We start from the raw sequence: 13,591 nt of genomic DNA, 5'->3' as shown, positions 1-13,591 counted from the left end.
AGTGCTTTAGTGCTTTACTACTTTCAGAGAGTCCTTTATTGACCTTGCTGAAGCAGAGAAGCGACATAATCACAATTGTGACCAGTTTTTCTGCTGTTTCTGGTTAATACTGATTATTATTTTGTATTTTGATTAGTATTTTTTGTAGCGTTCTTCCTCAGCTTTTTAGTTATTTGGTGAGCAAGAACCACTGAGAACGAGTCTGAATCAATCAAGAACACATATGGTACTGCTGTCCAGTGTATTAGTGCTTCATCCTAATTGAGCTTTTCAGTGTTGAAGAAGACGTTTCCAATTTCGATTGCTGGTTTCAGAGGATGTGCTACAAGATCACAGATTCATTTGAAAAGATTTGGAGATGCATTGGCTGGGATTCAAACCTGGCTCAATTGCATGAAGGCACCTATACTCAGCAACGAGAGGAAAGGAGAAGGGGCCAGAGGTAGTGTGGCTGAATGGTCTAATATGCTGGATTTTAGGCTCCACTCTCTCAGGGGCGTGGGTTTAAATCCCACTACTGCCCAATGTTTCAAGACCTTACTTCCTGTGATTTGTAATATGGTCAGTAAAAGCACTTTATGTAAGTATCTCTTATGTCAGCGCTACAAGTCACTTACTGCTCCACAGGTCCGGGGTTCAATCCCTGGCATCTTCAGGTGTTTTATATAACTTTACTCACATTGAAATCTTCTGTTGAGTGAGAACTCTTTGCTCGTGTTCATAGAGAGCCAGGTTTACCTTTTGAATCTCACCCGGGATTTCCTGAGAGATGATTCAGCGAGCGAGTCCTCCCTCTGGACTCCGCACTGAGCTGAAAGCTGTATGAATTCCTCACTGTGTGTCCTGTACTGTTACAGGTGGTCCAGCGTAAATGTGCAGCACAGTGATATGAACAACTTGAACTTTTTCTGTATGTGAAGGAAAATGCAAAAGAGCATGTAAAGTATTGATCATATAAAATATCCATGGTACAACTCGAGAAAAAACTGAAGCACAAAACAGCGACTTTTGATGATTACAAGAGATTCAAGAAACACAACCGTCCGCAGATGGGTTCGGATCCTGAACGCTTAAGTCAAAAGAACAAAAGCGAAGTAAACTCTCTTCATTGTCTTATAGTTTATGTAATAAAACAATTTTTTACTTTCTTTATAATTTAAGTTTCAGTTTAGGAAAATCGTGCCCAGAAGCTACCAAAACTGGTAATGTTCACATAATGTGTAATGCCAAAGCAGCAGTTGGGGTGGGAAACAAAAGGCATTTCTTGGTATGAATCCTAAAACTTCATAGATGGCGTTCTAGGACTTCTCGCTTCAGATAAAGCTGTCAATACATCATAGATTTCTACTCAATCAATATCAGCAGTGTTATCACTACCGAACACTAAATATAGATCCTGGCAATAATTCATGAGTTGTTTGTTAGAAAATTGTTTATGGTTTTTTTTAAACATATTTTCAATACCAGACAAAAAGTCGAAAGTTTCAATTTCATGCAACTGATGAAATCTCTCTTCAATGGAAGTTATAAGTACAGTACATCCAAAATACTGCGGAATCAATCAAATTTACATGTTTCTTGTGGATCCAGAAGATCATTTTGAGACTCAAAACATGCCTGTCTTTTCTTTTTTCGAGGACGAAGGAGTAGCAGCAGGAGTAGCAGTTATGGCAAGAACGTGTTTAGAGTTCAGGACTTCTAATTTCTAATGCAGAGCCATCGACTCGGAAAGCACCGCCCGCGATAAAAGAAATTGCAGAATTGGTCTGTTCATGCTGCCTACACGCTTTGAATTGCTGGCATTTTCTGCAAGCGTTCCTTTTTGAGGGTTCATGAAATTCCTCACATTTGAGCCAACACTAAAATATTTCATTCGGGGTCGCCTAATTCATAGTGCAAACCGAATCTACAGGGGAATGCTGTGGAACATGAAGCCGTTTGTTATTCTGTTGTGAGGTGTGAGGGGCGGAATGCAAATCGAGTTGGTGAATAGAAAATGAAACAGGAGTGACTTCTTGAGCTACGAATTCCAAAAAGTATGAAAACCTGTGCATTTTAACAGTGCAGAATACTCACAAATTGCACTGAGTTGCTTGCTTTCTTCTGCTGCTTTTATATTTCAGTCATTCACTGTCAGCTAGCACTGGAACCATTCAAGAGAGGTAAAAACGGAAGCTGTCAGGAGTGGGATTTGAACCCACGCCTCCATTTGGAGACCAGAACACCCAAGCCAGCTGGAAAGACACATGTCCTTGAGTCTGGCGCCTTAGACCACTCGGCCACCCTGACAAGCACAAGCAAGTGGTGTGCTGAATGCACCAGTAGTTGACTAAACTGAGTTTCTTCCCTGAAATTATTTGCTTGCGAAGACCCAAGTTGCCTTGAATGGATCTTGGAAATCAAATATACGGATGGATTGTTATTCGGTTGTGAGTTTTGAGGGGCGTATTATAAATTGAGTTGGTGAAAAGGCGCTTTTTGTTAGTCTGTCGGGAGGCTGCACAAGGTGTTTAGAGGGAGAATTCTAAAAGGCAGGCTCTCTATGTTTAACATCAAGAAAGATTTTTTTTTCTCAATGGAAATGCTCTTTGGCGCTTTCAGCTTTACGTAGGGAACAACGTCTGCCGAGACCACTTTTGAGCCAGTGCAAATGGTAATGTGCCACCAAGTACATTTAATATTGGCTGTGGTAGCGAGCTGCTTTTGTTTGTGAAGCTTTTACTTCTTTAAGCTGAATCATTGGCAGGAGTAGCTTATTAAATCTTTGCTCATTGCGCTCCATCAGAAATACCTTGTCCATGTTCAAAAGAGATCAGGGGATTTACTTCATGCTTTCACATCGCATACCTTACACGAAAGATTTAAATGGGGAATTGATTGTGCTTCTTGATGTTGTTCCTGTGGTTGCCTTGGTTACAATGGTGAACGTTCTTCCACGTTCTGCTAGAGTATCCACTGGGTGGGCTTTATCAATTGGCTCGGATAGGTCATCAGTGCTCCGTCTCCAGAAAAATAATCAGCACTGTCTTTTTTCTGTGGGCATGACCGTCTATAAAACATATAAAATCACGAGTTCATTGATTTCTCCAAATAACAACAATACATTTTAACCCTTCAATCCAATAGTTTTACTCCAAGTAAAAAGCAGCGCAATATATAGAGAGATGACATTCAAAGATTTCAACGTTCTTATTGGATTGCCTGTATGCAGATATCGCTCAGAATTGCTTATATGATTTTAATTCAGTTTTTCTCTACTACTTTCAGAGTCTTTTATTGACCTTGCTGAAGCAGAGAAGTGACATAATCACAAATGCAACCAGTTGTGCAGCTGTTTCTGGTTAATAATCATTAATGCGAAAAAAAAAAGCTCCTTGCATTAAGATCAAGAGCAACCAACGCGCTCGCTTGTTGAGTTGGGTATTTTCCGAGCTACTCTTCCTTAGCTGTGTAGAGGTTTGATGGGTTTACTGAGACAATTATTCATTGCAGCAGCAATCACGAGGTGATTCGTTGTGGCTTTTAGAAAATCAATTGTCAGAACAACTAACAACGCACACACACGGGTTCAATACACGAGATACAGTTATTAATATAAATTGTGCACCAAACATATACCAGTCTGCCTGGATACAAGCGGCAGACCTTACTGTGAGGGTTATCAATACACAAGGTATATAATCTCGAAGAGATGCAAACACAAAGAGATACACAACAGAGAATATATGTCAATATATATCGTTCGGTTACCAAATCGCTAATCAGTGTTATTACCCACTGTTACTCTAAACTCGGAAGTAAATGCAATACTCATGAATTAAATTGATAACAACTTATGTTGAGGTACAATTGAATTCTCGAGACGCAATGTAGAACATGGGGTTTACTTATCCGCTGTGTATGGATTTGGAATTTCCTGGCACGAACACCAAACCAGCTGACAGGCTCTGTTGCAGCCTCGGTTCCAGCGGTTGTCCAATGGGCATTGTCCCGGCGTCCTCTGGCTACCGACCAACCAGTCGAGGTGCAGCTCAGAGTTGGACGGGCGGAGGAATCTGATTGCGGCGCGCAGGGCAGTCGTTGCTCCGAGGGGATCTACCAGCAGTCCGGCTGGCTAGTAGAAAGTCTCTATGCACAGAGTGTGACTGCGAGTCCTCACAAGTCACTCTTTTGCCCGGGAAGAAGCTGGTTCGTTCCCGGACCAGCGCTGCTTCTGAATAAACTATTCAGGTTGTCGACAAGGGTCCAACTGTAGGCTGCCGTTGATCAAGCGGAGCATTCACGTTGGTAGAATTCTGAGTACGTACGGGATCCTCGGTCTCGTGCTTAGAACAAAGTCCAAGTCCCAGTGCAGACAACAGCAGTTGTCACATGATTGTCTCTGAGGATGCCCGAAAATGGCCAAGGAGAGCCCCGATCTGAGCTTGCGCTCCGTTTTTGACCAAGACACAGATGTGTGCTGATTGGTTGAGATTTTGGCGGGCATTGGAGACCCACGTGGTGTTACCACGCCCTGCCAATCCCTGATTGGTTGATCAAAGTGAGATATGAGTCACTTACTCCTGACGCTTAGGAATGCAGTCCAGATATCCAATCGGCACTCCCTAGAAAGATAGGCGCCAATGGATGACCATTGATCATGATAGCCAGGCTTAGCTAAGTGCATCTCCGTTTGGGAGCTGTCCCTTATGAAAAGAAAACATCTTAAATCAGCCTGCATGAATACTTTCTCTGTGGTTGCACCACAGAGAGGGAGAGTGAGATGGGGCCTCATTTAGGAAAGCACAGCAACGCTTAATTCTGTCTTATTAACAAGCATTGCCGCTACAGCTGTAAACTTATTTGGCGAGCATGGACCTCTGAGAAGGAGTCTGAATCCATCAAGAAGACAGGAATTCTAATATCGCACTGCCGTCTTGTGTACAAAATATTTGTTCAGCTCTAACGTCTGTGTGCGTTGACAAGGCATCTCAAACGGACATATTAAATAAGAAAATGATCCTTTCTGTTACCATTCCTGCAGTTGGAGCGTTGTTTCACCCTTTTACGTTCTACAATATTTACAGACAAGGTTTTATCACTGGAGTTGTACAGAACAAGTGTGCATCAGTCCATGAAAATCATCAGTACTGCTGTTTTTCTATGCATTGTTTAATCAAGAGCACTTAAAAGATGCAAAAGATGGATTGTGTTCTGTGAGCACCTGCACATCTCTAAGTCACTTCCAGAAGCATCTATGTTGGGGATGTAGCTCAGTGGTAGAGTGCTTGTCTTAAATGTATGAAGTCCTGGGTTCAATCCCTGGTTTCTCCAAGTGCTTTATGTTACTGTGCTCACATCGCAGTCTTCTGTTGAGTGAGAACTCTTTGCTCGTGTTCATAGAGAGCCAGGTTTACACAATTAAACTCGAAGTGCTACAGTGTTCTCTGAAGTTTTAAATGTACCTCCAAATTATTTAGTTCTGTTAACTACCAAAGAATGTGAACTAATTTAAAGCCACATTCAGGAAATCCAGAGAACATCTTCACACTTGTCGTGGCTGTTGCAAAAAAACCTCACCCGGGATGTTGAATCTCACCCGGGATTTCCTGAGAGATCATTCACTGAGTGAGTCCTCCCTCTGGACTCCGCACTGAGCTGAAAGCTGCGCGAATTCCTCCCTGCGTGTCCTGTACTGTGTAGCACAGTGACAAGAACGCCTTGAGTTTTTTTCTGTATGTGAAAGAAAATGCAAAAGAGCATGAAAAGTATTGATGGTATAAAATATCCATGGTACAACTCGAGAAAGAACTGACGGACAAAACAATGACATTTGATGATTACAAGAGAAACACAACCATCCGAATATGGGTTTTGATCCTGAACACTTGTGTTAAAAGACAAAGCAAAGGATATAACCTGTAAATGTCTTCATGTCTTACAGTTTATGAAATAACACAATTTCTTCCTTTCTTAATAATTTCTTACTATTGATAGATGCTTTTTTGAATTTTAACAGAATCACAATTACAGACATTTGGGGTTAAACTGTTATTCACATATTCACATATAATTATGAGACTCAAAATATGCCTGTCTTTTCTTTTTTCGAGGACAAATGGATTATTGAGGTGTAAAGATGGGTTCAAAACCAAAATCATCTGCTATTGCTGCTGTTTCTTCAAATCCTTTAATTGATCATTGATATCGAGGAATAATATTATACAAATTGTGGTTTTCTGTGAATTGCCAATTTTATTGTAATTACATCTTCGTTTACAGATGTCTTGCATGTATCACAAGGTATTACAGATGCAGCAATTCAAAATGGGTGAGGTATTTCGCGGCATACCCCGGTGGGCGTGTCGCGGTGTCACGCAGTATCACGCAGTTAATCGCGTCATTTGGTGTCATCCCGGAAACTATCCGGCGTCACCTTGTAAAACCGCCAGTGGGAGCTTAACCTCTCATGTACAGCATTTGAGCTTTTAATTTTGAACTGTGTATTACAGCATGTTAATCATCAGTCATTAAAATGTTGGTATATTTTATGAAAGCAAGATTGCTCAGTTGGACAAAAGTACACAACCTACCTTTATCAGAAATATTTATGCATCAAAGCCTTTACCGAAGATATTACTAATAGTATTAATAATGGATGACTTTGGACAAGCTGTATACTCAAAGTATAATTTCTTTAGCACATTTGTACAAGCACTTGGAATCTGTCCAAGCCATACTTTGTCAGGCATTTTGTTTTACTTCAACGGGCATAAAAACTTTCTTGCTTTTAACAGGGCGTTTCATAATTTCTAACTACGAAAATGATTTAAAATGCGACACTTATCATTCAACTAGAGCTCAAAATATCACAAGGATCCTCAAGAGCACAGCAAAGACTGTATTAAGAGATACTTGTATGTAGCAACACTTTCTTTTCCGTATACCAGATTTTATGGAACGACTTCAGAGGGGTGTCAGCCGGTCAGATTCCAGGAATCGGTACTTTAAAGGAAAAATACACACCGGTATTCCATTTCTCCCTAACGATTTAAAGCATCGAAGTATATAACTAGCATGTGAAATAGCGTGTGAAAAAATGGTAGTTTTAAGCTTTTCTGCTAATATAATATGGAATCGCGTATCTAAAGAATTTAATAACGATATGATTATATTCGTGTACTGCGACAGGGCTGTGTAGGGCTGTTTAGCCTCTCTCTTTATACAACTTCCCTAGTAGCCTACTGGTCTACGTGCCCAACTATCAACTCATGGGTTGTGTGTTCAAATCCAGCTTGTGCAAACATTTCTTTGAAAAAATAGAATAGCGATATTATGGACAATCAATTGACTTTTATATTTCAAAATATCACAACATGATCGATTCTAAGTCATTTTTGATAACAATGAATAGTCACCTTCTTCCCTTCTGACAATGGTCCCTGTTTCTGCTTCCTGCTTCTAGTGTGTGTGTGTGTGCAATAGAGTAAATTTTTATAGAGAAATGCAGGCTGGACAGTATGCGTTACAATATAAACATTTATATTGATTTAAATCGTCATCTGATTTAAATCGCAAACGCGAGTTTAATTATATGTGTTTTTTAATCATAATTAGGCTAATGCAACATAAATTGATACAGTATCTTTGTCTTCTAAGTATCTTAATAAACTTTCAGCATACCTTTCTACCCGTTTAGATTTATATTTCTTGGGATTTTGGGATCAAACGTGGAAGGATTAGATTGTAATCGTTTTTATTTTTCAAATATGAGATTGTATTTCTGAATCTTATGTTACACCTACAGTAGTTCACTGCTTTAAATACATCGAATTAAGAAAGTTATGTGTAGCACTTTAGATATTTTTTTCTGAACCAGGGAAAATCTGATCATGTTTCTCTATAACAATAATAAAAAACTTTATTTTACATATCACCTTTAAAAGTAGCATCTCAAAGCAAAAAAGTAGATGGGAAAAACAGTTAAAAGGGACCAAAGTAAATACCAGACAAACACAAACGTGTTTTTAATAAAATGCTTTTATTCATATAGCAGAGAGTGAGAGGGACATCCAGCAGGGAGAGACACACACACCGGTTTCCATTGACAAAATTGTTTTTTTTCAATTCCTCTTGTCTAACAGGAATGTTTTGTTGTGGACAGACTGTTAGACTAGAGGAAAAGAGCGCCTCCTTCTACGAAGCATTTTGTTGATCCGATCACTAATTCTTTTCCAGTCGCACGCAGTAAGGGTTGAGAATCTCCGATTCACCATGCTACTATTGGTTTCCCGGAGATTGCAAGGCAAGGCACTTTTGCCTCTGGACCCATCGAAATTTACAGACGTGGCCCACCCCCAGTAAATTTCAAAAGTCACAAGATTTCGAAACACGAGGGCGGCGTAGCGGTCAGCTCTTGCTTTCCCGTCTATGCTGATGCACTGCAAGTACAACCCCCCCTCCATCTCCTGATTGATGGGTAGTTGGATATCTGGGAGAATTATTCGTCCCACTGGCGTCTGTGAATTCCGCTCTGTAAATGGTGCTTCCTGGGGGGAGATAGACGGCGGGGACAGCATCAACAAATTCCTGCGCGGTGGTGAGCGGAGAGGCCGGGATGGAGTGTCCTGAGGCGGTGTGTGCTCTGCGGGGGGCAGAGCTTCCGCCAGGCATTGCAACCTGCGCGGCGGGGAGAGGCACTTTTCGGGAGACAGCTGCTCAACTGTTTGACTGCTGGAACATACTGTCTCCTTCCTCTGCATTTTCAGGAGTGTCTCTAGCCTCCCAGTCCTCCCTAGTAATGCATCGTACTGCTCCCGCTGCTGCCGAAATGTCTCCACACAGATGCTGCTTCTACAGGTTGGCACCCTGGCCAGTGGCCGAGAGTAGAGACCCACGGCCTGTGGCAAAATAACATAATTCATGTAAGAAATAAAGTCACACAGTAGTATTCATCAGTCGCGGAACAGAAGTGAAAATAAACTTTTCTTTTTTTCCGTCTTACCGCTTTCTTTTTTACTCTCCTGGTGGTAGATCGTTTCGCCCGTGCGGTGTTTTCTTGAAGAACAGGCTACGAAGAAATAATTATAATTGAATTTAAAATTCAAAACGGCAATAATACCTTGTAATATACGCTGTAATCACGTATTTCAGATGAAGTCTGCTGTATTTGCTTACCCTTCGCTCTTTGGAAGCTGGGGCGGCAGAAGCACCCCGTCTCTTCCCGTAAAAGGTCTTGGTCTCCATATTGTACTATGGTCGCTGTAGTGCAGGTTCGCAGTTCTTTTTTTGTGATGGGAGCTCACCCAATCCCTTTGTGTATTTATGCTATATTCACATGTACAGCTAGAATGTTCATTGTCTTCCAATGAAAGGCGGGTGCCTCTTGCAAAGTCGGGAGACATTAGAGGCTTGCCACACCCGGACTGTTAAACCACCGCATTAGCACGTCAAAGCCCATTGAAGACCCGGGCGCAATAGTTGTTTTGTCCCTTGATTTACTGATGTGCATTAATTAAATCTTGTCATTCAGGTCTTTTTTTCTCTATTTGAATTGTCGTTTACACATGCACGACTTTAAAAGCTAGCAAGACAGGTTTCGATTCACATTAGCTGGCGAGCCTTGTTAACAAAAAAACGAATAATAATGTAACATGCCACTGTTTGTTCATGAACAAAGTTACACTGAGATTTCCTTAGATACCCAATTAAAAAATAAATAAATAAAAATTTGAATCCCCTGCGGAACACATTCCATAAGAATCAGCGGTTTTACAGTATATATCGCCTTTAAAGGTGGCTTCTCAAAACGCTTTACAGGATAAAAACAACCAGAACAGGAACAACAACAATATTGTATTTCATTGCACTTTGAAAACCAAGTAATAACTTAACTATACGTGCAAACGTTTCATATGTTGCTGTTGTGAATGCCTGTGGATTGTATCTTATTTGCCTTGAGTCCTGGTTATCTCTCTCTCCCTTCCCCCCTCTCTCCCTCAATTCAATTCAATTCAAGGTGTTTTATTTGCATGACAGATGGGAACAATCAGTGTTGGGTATGTATATTTTGATATTTACACCCGGCGCGGCACCGAGGGAGCATCTGCATTTATAACTTAGTTTTTAAAATTAGTCAAGCAATATGAAGCATCTCCTTTTACTTTTAAGTCCCTTAAATACATTGAGCACAGCTTTCTCGCCACTTAAGATTACTTTTTGATACCATCCTTACAAAAAGCAGAAACTTTCCGATGACTCACAGTACAAGTGGAAAGATTACAGATTTTAATCGTCTTTAATTTTGTTACGTTATACGTTTTAGGAACGTTTCATCTAAACAAACACCACAAAACTATTCTCGATTGTATTTCTGAATGTTATGTTACACCTGCAGTAGTTCACTGTTTTAAATACATCGAATTAAGAAAGTTAGATGTAGCACTTTAGATCTTTTTTTCTGAACCAGGGAAAATCTGATCATGTTTCTCCATAACAATAATAAAAAAATTTATTTTACATATCACCTTTAAAAGTGGCGTCTCAAAGCAATACTGTAGACTGTAAAAACAGTTAAAAGGGACCAAGGTAAATACCAGACAATCGCAAACGCGTTTTCAATAAAATTATTTTATTCATTCAGCAGAGAGTGACAGGGACATCCAGCAGAGAGAGACACACACACTGGTTTTCATTGACAAAATTGTTTTTTTTTTTCAATTCCTCTTGTCTAACAGGAATGTTTTGTTTGTGGACAGACTGTTAGACTAGAGGAAAAGAGCGCCTCCTTCTACGAAGCGCTAGTTTAGTACTATAAAATACTATTAAAATCTGTAATCTTTCCACTTGTACTGTGAGTCATCGGAAAGTTTCTGCTTTGTGTAAGGATGGTATCGAAAAGCAATCTTAAGTGGTGAGAAAGCTGTGCTCAATGTATTTAAGGGACTTAAAAGTAAAAGGAGATGCTTCATATTGCTTGACTAATTTTAAAAACAAAGTTATAAATGCAGACGCTCCCTCGGTGCCGCGCCGGGTGTAAATATCAAAATATACATACTCAACACTGATTGTACCCATCTGTCATGCAAATAAAACACCTTGAATTGAATTGAATTGAGGGAGAGAGGGGGGAAGGGGGAGAGAGATAACCAGGACTCAAGGCAAATAAGATACACTCCACAGGCATTCACAACAGCAACATATGAAACGTTTGCACGTATAGTTAAGTTATTACTTGGTTTTTAAAGTGCAATGAAATACAATATTGTTGTTGTTGCTGTTCTGGTTGTTTTTATCCTGTAAAGCGTTTTGAGAAGCCACCTTTAAAGGCGATATGTACTGTAAAACCGCTGATTCTTATGGAATGTGTTCCGCAGGGGATTCAAATTTTTATTTAAAAGTAAAATCACCTTTAAAATTGGTAGTACCTTTTTTAGTACTATATTTTTGTATTATATTCCCTATTAATCAAACTCTAAGAGTATGTATCGGCTTGTCAGTCAGGTCTTTTTTCTCTATTTCAATTGTCGTTTACACATGCACGACTTTAAAAGCTAGCAAGACAGGTTTCAATTCACATTAGCTGGCGAGCCTTGTTAACAAAAAAACTAATAATAATGTAACATGCCACTGTTTGTTCATGAACAAAGTTATACTGAGATTTCCTTAGACAGCGATTAAAAAATAAACGTTTCATATGTTGCTGTTGTGAATGCCTGTGGAGTGTATCTTATTAAGCTCTAAATTGCATTTTGAGCGCGGTTTTTGACTTTTTTTAAATTGCATTTTGGGCGCGGACAGCACATACAAGGGTTAATGAACTGCGCCAAGAAATTTAAAATAGTATTCTTTAGGTGTGAGGGTAGGAGTGGACCACAGCAGGCATAATCAGCAAACCAGGAAAACAAAGAACAGGACAGGTGAAATGTGTATCCAGAAAGCGAATGATCAGAAAAAGGAAATGGTGTTACGCCCAGGTTTTCGACCCAATTGTTTTAACTTGCTAATGCATCAGACACATTTCCTGGCGTATTGTGTTTTAAATAAAATAGGAGTGTCTTTCCCTGGCATTAGCTCATCGGTATGGTGTAAGTTTTATCTGTACCATACCATACAGTATATAGGTACAGAATTCAAGCTGCACCACTGTATCGCTTTGGTAAGGGGACGGACAATGACCAAAATCACGAAGACTCTCTCACACCAAATAATGGAGATGAAAAGAAACGGGAAGTCAACACGGGACATTGTACAGCAGTTGGCTTCGATGGACATCTTCGTTTCTGAAAGCACAGTGAGATGGCATTATAAAGGGGAGAGGAGGCAAAGAGAATCTAAACCGAGGACGATTCAAAGGTAAATAAATTTCTAAAAATACCTTTCTTGCATGTAAATACAACTACGCACATTATTTTTAAAACTAACTGCTGATCTCTTTTTTTTCCAAGTCTTATTGTGCGAGCTGTCGACAAACTGACTGATGAAAATGATGAGCTACCGGCGATGCAAGTCCAAAGATGGCTTTGGGCTGACCTCGGTGCGACCGTTAGCCCGACATCGATAAGAGGAGTACGCAGGAGGCTTGGATGGAGATACAGAAAAACCAACACATGCCCCATGATAAGGCAAAAAAACAAAGAGGAAAGACTCAAGCAAGCGCTCCAATGGATTGAACAGGGGGAGGCATTTCAGGATGTACTTTTCACCGACGAAACAACAGTGGCTCTGGAACAGTTTTCAACAATGGCATTTTGCAAAAAGGGGAGATATGTGGACAAGCCAAAGCCCAAACATCCACTGAAGGTTCACGTCTGGGGGGGTATATTTAGAAGAGGCCCGGGACCACTTCTTATTTTCGAAGGAATTATGGACCGTGTATTCTTCGAGGAAGTTGTGGTCACACAGCATGCTGCCCCATATATCAGGGAGCAGTTTGGATCAAGGCACCGTCTCTTTCAAGACAACGATCCGAAACAAACAGCAGCAAGGGCGAGGCTTATAGCAGAAGGAGTGAACTGGGTGAAAACTCCAGCCGAATCCCCAGATCTAAATCCGATAGAGATGGTTTGGCATTCGTTGAAAGACTACGTTCGGAAAACTGCTAAGCCCGTCACAAAGCAGGAACTGATCGATGCAATCTGTAAATTCTGGGAGGAAGAACTGACCGAACAAAATTGTAAAAATTTTATTAACAGGCTGTTTCGTGTTCTTCCTAGGATTGTTGACCGGGGCGGGGGACATTCGGGAATGTAAGTCTGAGAAAGACAGTCTCACGTTTGTGGACAGTCTGTCCACAAACAAAACATTCCTGTTAGACAAGAGGAATTGAAAAAAAACAAATTTTGTCAAATAATTTTTTTGAATCCCCGGCGGAACACATTCCATAAGAATCAGCGCTTTACAACCCTTACTTCGTGCGACTGGAAAAGAATTAGTGATCGGATCAACGAAATGCTTCGTAGAAGGAGGCGCTCTTCTCCTCTAGTCTAACAGTCTGTCCACAAACAAAACATTCCTGTTTGACAAGAGGAATTGAAAAAAAACAATTTTGTCAATGGAAACCGGTGTGTGTGTCTCTCTCTGCTGGATGTCCCTCTCACTCTCTGCTGAATGA

The 13,591-nt window shown here is 40.4% G+C and overlaps 1 non-coding gene across 1 annotated transcript; it reads right to left on the bottom strand.

Annotated features, from left to right (window-relative positions):
* Nucleotides 1–2,176: 2,176 nt before the first annotated feature.
* trnal-caa (transfer RNA leucine (anticodon CAA)) lies at nt 2,177–2,289 on the bottom strand. Its single transcript has 2 exons — nt 2,252–2,289; nt 2,177–2,222 (listed from the first exon to the last, which is right to left on the bottom strand). It is a non-coding gene; the product is annotated as a tRNA-Leu (tRNA).
* Between the last annotated feature and the right edge of the window lie 11,302 nt (nt 2,290–13,591).

The sequence above is a fragment of the Lepisosteus platostomus genome, chromosome 5 (assembly GCF_059453375.1).
Source record: "Lepisosteus platostomus isolate fLepPlt1 chromosome 5, fLepPlt1.hap1, whole genome shotgun sequence".
NCBI lineage: Eukaryota > Metazoa > Chordata > Actinopteri > Semionotiformes > Lepisosteidae > Lepisosteus > Lepisosteus platostomus.
The sequence above is the reverse complement of the archived record's forward strand: the minus strand, read 5'-3'. Positions and strand labels throughout refer to the sequence as shown.